General features: G+C 41.3%; 1 protein-coding gene across 5 annotated transcripts in view; it reads left to right on the top strand.

Annotated features, from left to right (window-relative positions):
• Window positions 1-14,270, top strand: part of rbfox3a (RNA binding fox-1 homolog 3a) — a 139,108-nt gene that overhangs the window by 39,210 nt on the left and 85,628 nt on the right. The window lies entirely within an intron of this gene.

The raw sequence follows: 14,270 nt of genomic DNA, 5'->3' as shown, positions 1-14,270 counted from the left end.
ATTCAGTGCTATAGTAACCCTCAAGAGGAAGCTGTCAGTTAGCAGTAAAAATATTTCAGGGAAATATAAACAGTGTTTTATATTTCAGTAACAACTGCTAAATCTTTCCAGCTACTATATGGTTTGTCATAAATTATCAATGCACTGAAGTAACAGCCAATATGACCCAGCAGCTTGGCAAGATGAATAAATTAATGGAAACATTCATGCCTTAAATCAAATATCATTAAACTAGCTATCATTTTAAACTCTTAACACCTGAATAATATTTCTTAAAACATAAGAAAATGCAACTTGCATTTGCAGTATGATCATCCTTGCAACACAAAGTTTTTTTTACAGAGGAATATAGCTCATAATTATTTTTGTTAAGGGCCGCATTCCTTACTAAGGGCTTTCATAAGGGTAACTCTCTAGAATACTTCGAGATGCTTCACCACAGATGGACATGGATCTGGACCTACATCCTTTTAGTGATAATTCTAATTCTGTGCCTTCTTACTGATTCACCAACCAGCTTTCACTATTTACCCTTTCAAAGACTTTGGAAATAAAAATCGAGAGAGATGTAAAACGGATTTCCGATTCGTTAGCACTCGTTTTACATTATTGCACAAAGTCAAAATTACCCCCTTAGACTTTCCAATCTGGCAACGATTAACTTGTGCAACTAGATAGCCAAGGACTCCACGGTCCCTTCCAGAACATTCATGAGAGAACCTGTTTTGTGATTGAGCTTCCTTGAGGATGCCACATACTCTGGGTTTGCACAAATCTCTCCTGTATCACTGCAGTAGCGATTGTACTGATTTGGAGAAGAACGTGCAAGTACAAAGTGAAAGATGTTACGGTACCCCACTGCAAATGTGCCCTGCACGTTGTACTATATGTACAAGTGCTGCAGAAGGGGAAACAGGTTCATCTCATTCTATAACTCTGGGAGGCAGGGAGGCAGTCCTTCCATGGAGAAGCATGTGGGAGTAGAGTAGAGTTCACTTACCTTGGCACCTCGGTGGATGCCTGAAAACTTTATCTGTTTTTGCATCCCGGTTCAGTGGACATGGAGGACCACATTAATCTGATCCACCCCTCCTCCAGACAACTTGCACTACCACCTGTGCAGGAAGATAGTATTCTGCATCACCCCCACCCCACCCCAGAAAACAGACCCCCCCCATCTCTCCAACTGCTGCAGCAGGACCTCCAGGGCTTCATCATTGAAAGGGGAAGTTTCTCCCACATTGCTCCTTACAGCCATTCTTCCAGATAGGAAATGGTTTATTCTTTAAAAAGAAAGAAATCATTTCCCCTTTAAGAACAAGCAACATCCCTTTAAATGCTTCTGACTGACCAGATTTTGCAACTGACAGCCAGTTGGCTTTCAGTTCTGACTCCCTGCCATGTTTTCCATGCTGAGGGGCCCATAGGCAAATGAAGGAATAGGCCTGACATTGCAAAACTTGGCATGGCCCACTCCCTGTGCTGCAATACCAGGGACGTGTGCAGCACCAATGTTTCTGAGATTGCCAAATCGGGGCTTATATCTTTATTTCATGGTATAGCTGTTAATCTCTGACTTCCTATTGGATTGGAAGCATAGCAGCTGTTTTGCATACTGTGGAAATAATGTTACAGTCCGATACATCAGTTTAATATATCATTTTAATATAATTGAACATTACAGTTATGTAAAATATAAGGGTTATTGATTTAAAACTTCTGTAGAAGGTATTGTTTTATTTATTGGAAAATGCTTATCAGGAAATGAATGCACATTTCAGTTTCAGTTGAAAAATTGAATATTAAAGGCATTTATTGAAGTTAACTAGAAATGCTAAGTAACTCTGTGAGAGGTGGTGCTGCAGTATGTGAGTCGCCAACACACTATGTGCTATTGAGTAATAGCGCATGGGTTCAAGTTAATGATTCCCAGATAGTCCGTTTCTAACGCAAGTCATGTCATTACGAGCAAGCACTGAGTGGAACCGATACTCTTCCACAAAGATAAGGAGGAAATGTTGTAGGGGCAGTCACTGAAGCTGCTGTCAACTGTCTCCCAGTGGCCACTTATAGAGTGGTCTTGTCGATGGCCTAGGACCAGATTCTGCAGTGATAACCCTGTTGTGTTAGCCTAGAAAGATGTCTCATACAGAGAGACTTCAGGAAAAAAGGGAAGAAAATAAAAATAGGTAGAAACAACATTCCCAGGCACTTCAGAGGCACAATCAAGAAAAAAAAAATCAGTGGTTCAATATCATAAAATAGAAGTACAGAAATTTTGGAAACTGTAGAATGTCTCTGAAAATCACTGCAACCATTCAACCGACTAAAAGAACTGCTTTCTATTTCAAATTTTTCCTTCTGGGAGGTCCTCTGCATAAGTAACGCACTCTCAGGGAACCCTGCCCTAACTTCCATAGGTAGTGTCAGCTACCCAAAGGCAGTGTTATCACTGCAGAATGTGGGGGACAATTTCCATGCTTTTTTTGACACCATTTCAATGCATAATCAGGGCAAGTAACTTTTTGTGGCAGGAAAATGGGGCAAAAGTCGTTAACACCAGGTTTCTACCTCCCCGAAACCTACCTCCCCGAATTCCCTTGTGCTTTTTGGCCCTCTCCACAACCTGCCCGTCGAGTCCCAAGTGACCTCAATTAAATATATTATAATGAGGACCGGGATGCTGCAGCTCTGAGTTTCCTGCTTTTACATTAACAAATCACTCAGGGCAACTTAGACTAAGAATTATTTGGTGCAGCAGTTGCCAGCGTTAGCTGAGACGGGCAGAAGTGAAGTGAGCCTGAAAAGTGTGGAACGTTTCACTTGCGATTTCTGTGCCAAGGAAACACTTATTGCAGCATTTTCTTTCCATGCTGCCTGCACACTGCTTCTGACAGGGCCAGACCCCTTAGATTCCAGTGAAGCTGCAACACGCTCCATTGGTGCCTGCAACAAAGACAAATCTTCCCTGATGTTGCCATAAATGGAAGCTGTAAACTTGGGAGTTACGGCTGTCAGTTGCTGCACAGTCTCGGAGACTGGCCACAGAGCCTACACATAAGAAGGAGGTTTGAGGAACATCGCACCTTTCAGGCAAGTGCAAGAGTTCTGAATCCCCTGACTTGAAAGCCATAGGCAGGCCTCTCCTCCATTGAGAAGGTGGCACATCCTCAACTTCTTCCCACTCCTCCAACTCCCTCATGCTTTGTGAATTACCTAGTGTCACATTCTTACTACCACTGGTTAACAAGGCCATAAAAAAGGCAAACCAAGCACTAGGGTTCATTTCTAGAGGGATAGAATTGAAAAGCAAAGAAGTTATGATAAACTTGTATAGAACCTTGGTTAGACCACACTTGGAGTATTGTGTACAGTTCTGGTCCCCATAATTATAGAAAGGATGTAGAGGCATTGGAAAGTGTGCAAAAAAGATTCACAAGGATGATACCAGAATTGAGAGGATATACTTATCAGAAAAGGCTGAACAGGCTGGAGCTCTTTTCTCTAGGAAAGAGAAGGTTGAGGGGTGACCGATAGAGGTCTTTAAGATAATGAAAGGATTTGATAGGGTAGACTTAGAGAAAATGTTTCCACTTGAAGGGCCTGTTTCTGTGCTGTAGTCTCAATGTAACTATCTAATTGTCTTTGACGACAGTATTTGAGCTGGTGCTTGGGAGTGAAGCAGGGGGTGAGTTGGAGGGGGCTGGGTCAGAGCAACACTGAGCAAGAGCGCTCTGCAGGAACTCATGGTTATACTTGAATCCAAATTCATCTCTTTCAAATCCCTCTTTGTCAACATCCTCCTCGTCCTCCTCATTATCATCATTTCTCCATTCTCTTCTATCTCCTCCTCATCATCATCTTCCCCCTCCTATGCCACACGTTGCTGTGGTGGATCTGCAGGAAAGGAAAGTAGAATGTAAGGATGGGTGAGCAGTACCCACTCACTGATTCCTGGTGCCAACTGGCACACTAATGAGCAGCATGGAGATTAATGGTAAGACCGGGAGGTCGGACGGAAGAACAGGTGGAATATGGAGTCCAGCAGCCATGGATTGTGAGGTGACACTGGGGGCCTATAGATACTAGAGATCAGTAAGCAGTGATTATTTAAGATAGAATTACTTAGAATTTACAGTACTAAAACAGGCCATTTGACCCAGCTGGTCCCTGCCGGTGTTTATACTCCACATGAGCCTCCTCCCACTCTAATTACCTCTTCTCACCCTACCCCATATTCATCTATTCCCTTCTCCCTCATGTATGCATCAAGCCTCCCCTTAAACGCATCAATGCTATCTGCTTCAACCATTCCATATGGCAGCAAGTTCCACATTCTTACCACCCTCTATGTAAAGAAATTCCTCCTAAATTCTTCATTTGATTAGTTAGTAGCTATCTGTTCTGGACTCACCCACAGTGGAAATAGTTTCTCCCTATCAAACCCCTTCATAATTTTAAAGACCTCTGTCAAGTCTCCTCAGTTTTTTCTTTTCCAGAGAAAAGTGCCCCAGCCAGCTCAATCTTCCCTGATAGTTGCATTCTCTCAATTCTGGTAACTTCCTTGTAAATCTTTTGTGGCCTCCCCCATGGTACCAGACCCCAGGACTACCCTCCCAGTGTTGCCAGGCCTCTGAACCGCCAGTGGTGGAGCGAAGAAAATCAGGGATGCGCAAGAGGCCATAATTGGAGGAGCGCAGAGATCTCGACGGGTTGTAGGATTGGAGGAGGTTACAGAGAAAGTGAGGGGTGAAGCTATGGAGGGATTTGAAAACAAGGATGAGAATTTTAAAATTGAGGCGTTGCAGGACTGGGAGCCAATGTAGGTCAGCGAGCACAAGGGTGGTGGGTGAACGGGATTTGGTCCGAGTTAGGATACAGGCAGCAAAGTTTTAACAAGCTCAAGTTTACGGGGGAGGGGGGGAGGTGGGAGGCCAGCCAGGAGACCATTAGAATAGTCGAATATAAAGGTAACAAAGGCATGGATTAGGGTTTTAGCAGCAAATGAGCTGAGGCAGTGATGGAGTCGGAAGATGTACCAGAGGCGGAAGGAGGCGGTCTTGGTGATGGAGAGGATATGAGGTTGGAAGCTCAGCTCAGGGTCAAGTCTTTTATTATTTGTTCATGGGATGTGGGTGTCGCTGGCAAGGCCAGCATTTATAGCCCATCCCGAATTGCCCTTGAGAAGGTGGTGGTGAGCAGCTGCAGTCTTTGAACCCGCTTGAACCGCTGCAGTCCATGTGGTGAAGGTTCTCCCACAGTGTGTTAGGAAGGGAGTTCCAGGATTTTGACCCAGCGACGATGAAGGAACGGCGATATATTTCCAAGTTGGGATGGTGTGTGACTTGGAGGGGAACGTGCAGGTGGTGTTGTTCCCACGTGCCTGCTGCCCTTGTCCTTCTAGGTGGTAGTGGTCGCGGGTTTGGGAGGTGCTGTCAAAGAAGCCTTGGCGAGTTGCTGCAGTGCACCCTGTGGATGGTATATACTGCAGCTACGGTGCGCTGGTGGTGAAGGGAATGAATGTTTAGGGTAGGACGCCAAGGTTGCAAACAGTCTGGTTCAGCCTCAGAAGAGGGATGGAGTCAGTGGCTAGGGGACGGAGTTTGTGGCAGGGACCAAAGACAACAGCTTTGGTCTTCCCAATATTTAATTGGAGGAAATTTCTGTTCATCCAATACTAGATGTCGGACAAGCAGCATGACAAATCAGAGATGGTGGAGGGGTCAGGAGAGGTGGTGGTTAAGACTCTCAATGGATTGGAGGAACAGAGAGAGGGTACAGATACACTAAACTTTAAAAGCCTTAAAGCGGAGAAACGAAATTCCAGGTTTCATACATGGGGCCATTGAACACACAATCAGGCGGAGATGATGAATCTGTACAACACATTGATCAAACCACAATTGGTGTATTGTGTGCCGTTCTGTACACCCCATTTTAGAAAGGATGTTAGAGCCATGAAAAAGTGCAGTGTAGATTTACTAAAGAAAGAACTTACATTTACATATTACCTTATATGTCTCAGGATATCCCAAACCACTTCATAGCCAATTAATTACTTTTAAATTGCAGTCGCTGTTGTTTTGTAGGCAACACAGCAACCAATTTGCACACAAACCAACAAGCAGCAATGAGATAAATGACTAGTTTATCTGTTTTAATGTTGTTGGTCGATGGGATAAATCTGGCCTACTCTTGATCCCATGTTCCTATAAAGGCATTTGAGATATAAATCAACCATGGTCTAGTTGAATGGCAGAACAGGCTCTAGGGGCTGAATGGCCTACTCCTGTTCCTACATTACTATGTTCCAATGGCCAGAACACCAGGAGAATTCCCCAGCTCTTCTTCAATTGTGCAGTGGGATATTTTACCTCCACCTGAGAGGACAGACGGAGCCTTAGTTTAGCGTTTCATCTGAAAGACAGATAATACCAGGGATGAGAGGATACAATTATGAGAGACCTGAAAACTAGGACTGTGCTCGCTAGAGCAGGGAAGGTTAAGGGAAATCTAATAAAAGTTTTCAAAGGGTTTGAAAGGGTAAAGAGTGAAAGATCATTTATACTGGTCAGTGAATCGTTAACAAGGGGGTACAACCTAAAAGTATGAAGGGATGGTGCTAAAATCATATATTAAAAGCAAATAGAGGAACATTTCAGTTTGCATAAAATAAGTCATTTTTTCTACACACCTCCTTTCAGCTAGTCATAGAGCAGTAGATTACCTGTCTTCCTTTTTGATCAAAAATGGTGTGGGTTAGAGAGGAGGAGAGAGGTTGTTCTGAACAAAACTCATTTTCACCTTGCTTGTCATCAAACCTATTTCTCTCCAGTGCCCATTGAATACAGAATCTTTTGAAGGCATCGACTAAATCTAATTTCACTGCACAAGGCTGCAGTCTGTTCCATAATTTAACAACTCTTACTGTGAAGCAGCGCAGTGGAGGAACATGTGTGGTGCTATGAAATAATGAGACATGAATTTTGCACCAATGATTTCCGACACTGCTAAGTGTTTGATATTAGCCACATTGGTCCAGTGAAATGCTGAATGGGGACCACTGACTTCCACAAAGGGAAAAGGGAAAGTCAATGAGAACAGCCAGTCTTGTACACCTCCTAACGAGGTGTACAAGACCGTTGTCAGTTTCAGAGCGAAACTGACAACGGTCAGGGAGCAGGTCATCTCACTATTCTCACAACCAGTTTTGATGTTGGTCTAGTGAGGTCTGAGGATAGGGAGAATGCAGATGGAGCACTGCTCGTGAATTATAAAACAAAATCTTTAATTTTAATATACTCACTCCTTAAGCCATATTTCTTTAACTTGTAATCATGTCCCAAGTTCTCTTTCTTTGGGTCAACACAAAAAATTTCTTCACATCCATCCCACTGATTCTCTTTGTGACTTTTTTCTACACCAACTTTTCTCTCCTCCTTCTCTGCTAAAGATACTGATCCCTTGCTGAAGCACAGTTCCATGGGAGCCCCATGGTCCACGTGACTATTATTCATGTATGAGGCTCAACAGAAAGGGTTGGATTTTCCAATTGCATGGTCTGTTAGTTGCATACGCCTGATCATTTTACGCTGACTCCACAAAATCAGGCGGGGTCAGCTTCACTTACATAATGTGGCCGAGTCTTCAGCCCACATTGATCCTGGCATTGGAAGCTTGCTGGAAGGGGCCAGTAAATTGCATGAAAGGAACCCTTAGAGGGCTGCCTACAAAGAATGATGGTTGAATTTAAAGGGATGCAGCCACATCTGAAGATGAAAGTGTTTTTAGCGTTGACAAAGGCTAATATTTTAATCCAAATCTCAGGCTTTTCAAAGGCTATTTGGGTCGTACAAATGCCTGACAAAACTCAGTGATTGCACAATAAACGTGGAGTCACATGTTTGTGGCCATGTGGCATAACACTCCAATACCTTCTTCAGGTGAAGCGGGGTTAGAAACGGAGGATAATTGAACCAGAGTGCACAGATATAATTCAGTCCCCATTTTAAAGTCATACATTCAGTTCTTCTTTTTATATTTTTATTATAAATTCCGATCCAGATTTTATAATGGAAATTGTCTATGAAAGTGTTGTCCAATGTTAACCACATGTGGCTAATTGGCAATCCAGATGTGGCTAATTGCTTTGCTGATTAGTAAATAAAAATGAGTAATAGACACCGTTATTGGGCATGTGATCTCAATGCAGTGTACTTTAATCCTTAATGCATTAGATGGTGCAATGGTATAACTAAAAGCAGAGTGTGCAAGTGTTTTTTGATTGTGAGTGTTTTACTTCCATGGTTACTGAATGGTGGTAGATGTTTGTTAAGTAAATGTACACATGTGAAGTACATTTATCTGTGCTGTGTGAATGTATGTAAGGCATTTTCTACTAAAATTAGTGCATGTGCTAAAACAGTGTTGCTGTCGCAATTTTTATTGACCTCTGTAAACTTGTGATGCTGTAATTACTTCCTCCCATCAGTGGTGGCGCTGTAGTGCTACCAGCAGCAAGAAGGTGCAATTACAGCATGACAAGTTTAAAATGAACGTCGGAATTTATCATGAGAAAAGGGACTGTGGCAGAGTAAGAGTTTTAATGTATAATATATGTATGCATACGCACACATATATCTTGCTTGACAACACTACACAGTTAACAGCAACAAACTAATTTAGATTCTGCTGCTGTATATTGTTTGACTGCCAGTTCATGTGAAAATTTTATGATTTTTTTTCACTGGAAAGTATCTGTTTCACACCTCTGCTATTTTAACAAGGTCATGTAGATGTAGCTTGGTTGTTACTATGCGGGAATAAATTCAGAAGAAGGTACATCCAATGAAGGCAGTGTACACTGGTTCAATATATTAATGGCATTCTTGTGTCTGTTTGTGATTCTCATTAAAGTAAGTGTCAGGGAATGGAACATCCTTTCCAGCCAGTGACAGCTTTAAGCATTGAAGGTTATGTACAACATGGGTTGGCTGCAGTATAAACCTTCTACACACCACCAACAGTAGCTAAACCCCAACCTCAGAAGATTCACCTAATCTCCTCTGCTTCGCACTAGTGTGATATTTCGATTTCCCATATTCTGTGTTCCTGTAATCAGACTGTGATGCATAAAGATCTGAAATTATGCCTTTCACATTTGGTGCCAAATTTAAGACCAGCTTTGAATTATAAATGCAGCTGAGTTGAGAACTACGTTGCTAACTCCACAAACTAATTTCACAACCATCAGGAAAACGAGTGAGATCTTCAGCTCCTTTACATAAACTAAAAGAAGGTCTAAGTAGCTGAAGTGGGATAGATCTTCACAAGAGTAGGAATAGACAGGGTGTTAGGCGGTTCTTCTTTTCCCAGAGAGTAGTGAGCCTCTAGAATATGTTGCCGACTGGTTCGGTAGGTGCTGACTCTCTGCATACCTTCAAGAGGGAGCTGGACCGGTTCTTGACTGGGGCAGAGATCGCTTCATATAGAATAGAAGGTAAGTGGCTTTACAGATAACACTTGGTCCATGTGATCTCCTGGACTGGTTTTGATTGCCTGAGGAGGTCGGAGAGGAATTTTCCCGTGTATTTTTTCCTTTATTGGCCTGGAGATTACCTAGGAGATTACCTAGCTCTGTGTGTGTGGGTGTGTGTGTGTGTGTGTGTGTGTGTGTGTGATTGGTAGGAAGTGTCATGATGCTCCAGCTATCATGAATGTGGGGCAGACTTGATGTATCAGCTGGTCTTTTCCTGCCCATTAATTTTGTATCTTTGTAATAGAAGGAAATCTGACTGTGCTCTGCTTAAGGTGTGCAATGCTGTCCACCTGTTTTTCCTCTCTGCACTCACCCAGGTGATACTTTACACCCAGGCAATACAGATAAGAATTTACCCCAGTGCTTCAACACACTGACTCCACTCACCAGCATCCTCTCTGTGGAGACTGCATTTTGAAGTCTAGTGCTGATATGGACTACTATGACACCAATTTCCAGAGAAAATAAATCTGTGGGGTACTCGGCCTGGAGTATATCTGAAAGGATTGTGCTTTAATAAAGTGACCTACCCAACCTCCTGCTCAGGAAGTATTCCTTTCTAGTTGCCATGAAATGGTTGACTAGTCCCATTTATTTTAAAAAATGTTACAGATCTCACTTAAACAGTCTGCAAGCTACATTTTGACATCAGTGATCATTTTGAAAGAGGCTCTGAGAATTTCTCTGCATCTGTCACCTCTCTTAGATGTTCTGATATGTCAACTAAGCACTTTGAGCCCACCATTTCTCCAGCAGAAAATAGAATTCATCGACTTTTCACAGCAATTAAAATGAGAGTTTTGTAGTAATTAGCCATTTATGATAAAAGCCATTAATATGTCCTGTCAGAAAAGGAGAGAGATCGCGATGAGTATCTCAATTTGTCTCTGAGGGTTCATTAAGATTTAAAACACAATGCAGTAATTGGACAAAAAAATGATGCCTTCAAAAATAATACCAAAAACAGGAGAGGGAAGATATTGATATTATAGAGAACAAAGACAAATATTTTTAGCAGAAGAAATCTCATCTGCTAATTCCTAGCCCTTCAAATTGGATCAATGCACTTTGTGTTTGTAAAGCCCCATTTCATCTACATTGCTCAAAGATGACTATAATTTGGATTGTTTGGTAGGATAATCTATATATCTTCTTAAAAGTCTTATGTATCCGCACTCATCTTGTCCACAAACCTGACTCCCCATCCTTAATTCCTTAAATCTTAATTCCTGTTGTCATCATTTTTTAACATTGAAACTGCCTATGTAAACATTTATCATGGGAATTTTCAATGTATGTAGTTGCTTGTAACATTTATTCGTGAATCAATCAAATCACTCAAAATGCATTTTCAAAAAAATGTTGCCTGCTTTTTTTCCTAGTAACTGAAATTTATAGAGCCTGAAAATAGATGGGCAATATCAGCAATTACATGGGATTTTACCCACTGGGACCCTCCAACAATGACACTGCCAGAATATGTGGCCGTTTTCGAGCCCCGTCTCAGCTTTGCGGGAGCCCGAGAATGTTAGAAGGTGTTCCTCGGGCCTCATCTGCAAACTCAGGGCGAGCTGCCGGCACTGACTGTGCCTCCACAGGCAGCTCGTCGCACAGAGGAAAACAATTTCAGGCCACCTGCCTTGCCGGTAAACCCTAGGAGAGGGGTTGGAGTGGGCTACGGGAGGGAGGAGCGATCGCGACTCCCGTGGAGTTGGGGGAGCAGTCCTGCTCCTGGTTCCATAGGAAGGTATTTATTTTTAAAAAATCAAACTCACCTTTGATTGACAACCGCAGGGGCCGCTGAAAACATGAATGTGGTAGGCCCAAACCTGCCCCTCTCATGAGGTGACCAATTTCTAAAAGGGGCCCTTTCGTAGGTATTAGGCTCCTAATTCACATATTTAGACCGAAGATGCTCAAAAAAAAGGGTCCCACGCATTTGGCGGTGGGATCAACATCTGCGCATATTAGGTGCAGGACGTCCATTGCTAAATTGCGTCTGTTTTAGTCTGAAAAATGGTGCAACACGTAACAAGTTCTACCCCCGATAAATCATAAATTGGTCAAATCTAGTTTCGACAACCCAGTTTCACAACACATTCACAGGAAGCTTTATTTGCAGTTTTCGAGCAATCTTGCATCCTATCAAATGAAATGATAAAAAGAGCAAAAAGAATTGAGTACAAAAGTGGGACTGCAAGCTATTACTGTTTAGTGAGCAACCGTTTTTCTGCCAAAATTGTGTTCACTTATCAGAAATAGTCACTGAATCCCATAAGCATTGAATAACAATTTGATCACTGGCAAAAATTCTAACAGAAAACAGGACAGTTCAGTTCACTCTCAGAATATTACAAATTAAAGATATGATCTGTGGCTCTGTTCAGTTCTCAAATTTTGTTTTATAATCAGAATTAATCATTCGCAGGAAATCATTTTTGGAGATTTGGATTGGAAATGTTTGGAGTTAGAAAGCTAAGCAGTGTGTTCAGTAATGAAAAAGTGTACAGGAATTCCAAGTGGAATGTTGCTGTGTTTTCTGTGGAAATATTTCTGCTGTACTTTTAACTGAAAGATTTATTCATGATGAAATATTAAACACTCTTACCTTAGCTTAAACTTAATGCATTATAATGGAAAATTAAATTTAAAAAACACAGAAGCTGCTTTGGAGGCTATAAAATGTGCATAAAATACATGCACTGAAAATTAATTTACAGATAAAAATATTCAGTCATTAGGTATAAATGCTAAGGATATAAAACAAATAGATTATGCTTTTCAATCAATATTCATGGAAAATGCTCACTTAGGACCGTGTTAATGTTTGTTTAATGAGAATACCTGGATAAGACAACTATGGTGGAAATCTCTTTGGTTGCAGATTATTATTTTGTAATTGGTTTTTTTTCTAAAATGTAATAGGTAGGGACATTTTAGAAGCAATAGAATGAAGGGATTTTTAACCTTTGAAAGGAACAACCACAAGAGTAGGAAGGCTGGGTACATAATTGCCCAGGGAGCACAGAGGCTGGCTCCAGATTTGGCCCTTAATTGGAAAGATAAGGTCCAGAGTTAACCTGGGTCCAGAGTTAACCTGGGTCCACAGTTTGCCTTTAATTGAAGAGACTATGTTTAGAGTTAACCTGGGACCACCAAGGCTGGGTCCAGCATTGGCCCTTAATTGGAGCGACTAGGTCTAGAGTTAACCTGGGACCATAGAGGCTGGGTCCACAGTTTGCCTTTAAGAAAGATGTTGGGTGGAGAGAAACTTTGGGAGCATAAGTCCTCAAGTGAAGGGACTAGGTCCAGAATCGGCACAAACATTGCCATTTCTTTGTGGTTGTCACATCTGATACATGGTTCCCACGGAGCAATTAGCTTACTCAAATGTGACATTCTATACCCGACAGCTCATTTTTTGATAATACATGCAAGCTGAGTTACTCCTTTGTAACATGCAGAGAAACACAACCCAATATCACTGCTGGAGCTTGTTGTTTACTTTGATACCTACTATTAGACATGAAGATTATTTCCCTGTAATTTTCATATCTGCATCACATGTCCATTGCTTCAGTTATGTAATGTACCTGTTGTTCTTTATTATTGACAACCTTCTGTTCTGTGCAGTTACTTTTCTCAATGTAATACCAGGATTTTTCATGAATAAAAATGACTTTCAAAATATTAGGTTGATGAATTACAGATCTGTACGGAGGAAGGAATCCCTCATTGGTTTTGGGCCTGTATATACATGAATATGAAATCACTTGTGCTTATACAGAACCACTTGCACATCTGCAATTCACCATGGCCATTCATTATTCTACATATACAGTTGTTGGAATGGTAATACGGCTTATGCCCGCACCCATGTGGTAATGGATGGACAATCAAGCCACTACATTGATCAAGGAGTTTTGATTATGCAAGCATAATCTCATGTAATTTATATCCATCGATTCCTAAGTATATGACTGCCTCAGACCATTTGTTGCTGCCATGTGTAGGCCCAATACTGATTTTGTTTCTTGAAGACATCCTCGATGGAGCGTCACCTCATAATGTTTAGTGGCCAAATGTCAGTTAATGAGACTTATTGCTCATGTGTATACTGTTTACTTTGGTGACTTTTTTGTTGATCGGCAATTTTTGGGGTGTTTTGGTGCTTCTCCACATTAAAAAATATATAAATCAGAGCAAATATTTTAACCTTGCTCACCTCATGGATTGGAAACCATTAATTCTGGTGAAAATAATAATCACATGTAGTCATTTTCTCTGTTACTTTACAGTAAGCTCAGAAACATAAACTCATATTGTTCACAATAAAATCATATGAAATAGTTAAAGTTGAAGAATGCATTTTAGATGTCTTTATGGCTATTAGGTTTTAACCTGAAAATTGGAAAGCCTACTCATGTATTTTTTTTGAATAAACTTATAAGTAAATAATTGCAAGACACTTTTTAAGAGAAAATTATAAGGGTTATTTTGTATTGCAGAGATAATCCTATTATAGAAAAGAAGTAATTGAATACTGTGATGCAGTTAAATTGGGAAGAGGCAACTCCCATTACACAATGTTTCCATGTTCAAACTCCTCGCACAATCTCGACCATCTGCTCCCCTTCAGCACTATGAGTGGCTGTACGTTTGCAAGGAAGCAGGAGCTTTTCAGCTCCATATGAAAAGGATTGTTTCTAAAGTTTGTACTTTGTGAATCACA

The sequence above is a fragment of the Heptranchias perlo genome, chromosome 23 (assembly GCF_035084215.1).
Source record: "Heptranchias perlo isolate sHepPer1 chromosome 23, sHepPer1.hap1, whole genome shotgun sequence".
Taxonomy (NCBI): Eukaryota; Metazoa; Chordata; class Chondrichthyes; order Hexanchiformes; family Hexanchidae; genus Heptranchias; species Heptranchias perlo.
Note: the sequence above shows the minus strand (reverse complement) of the source record. Positions and strands in the feature narration are given on the sequence as shown.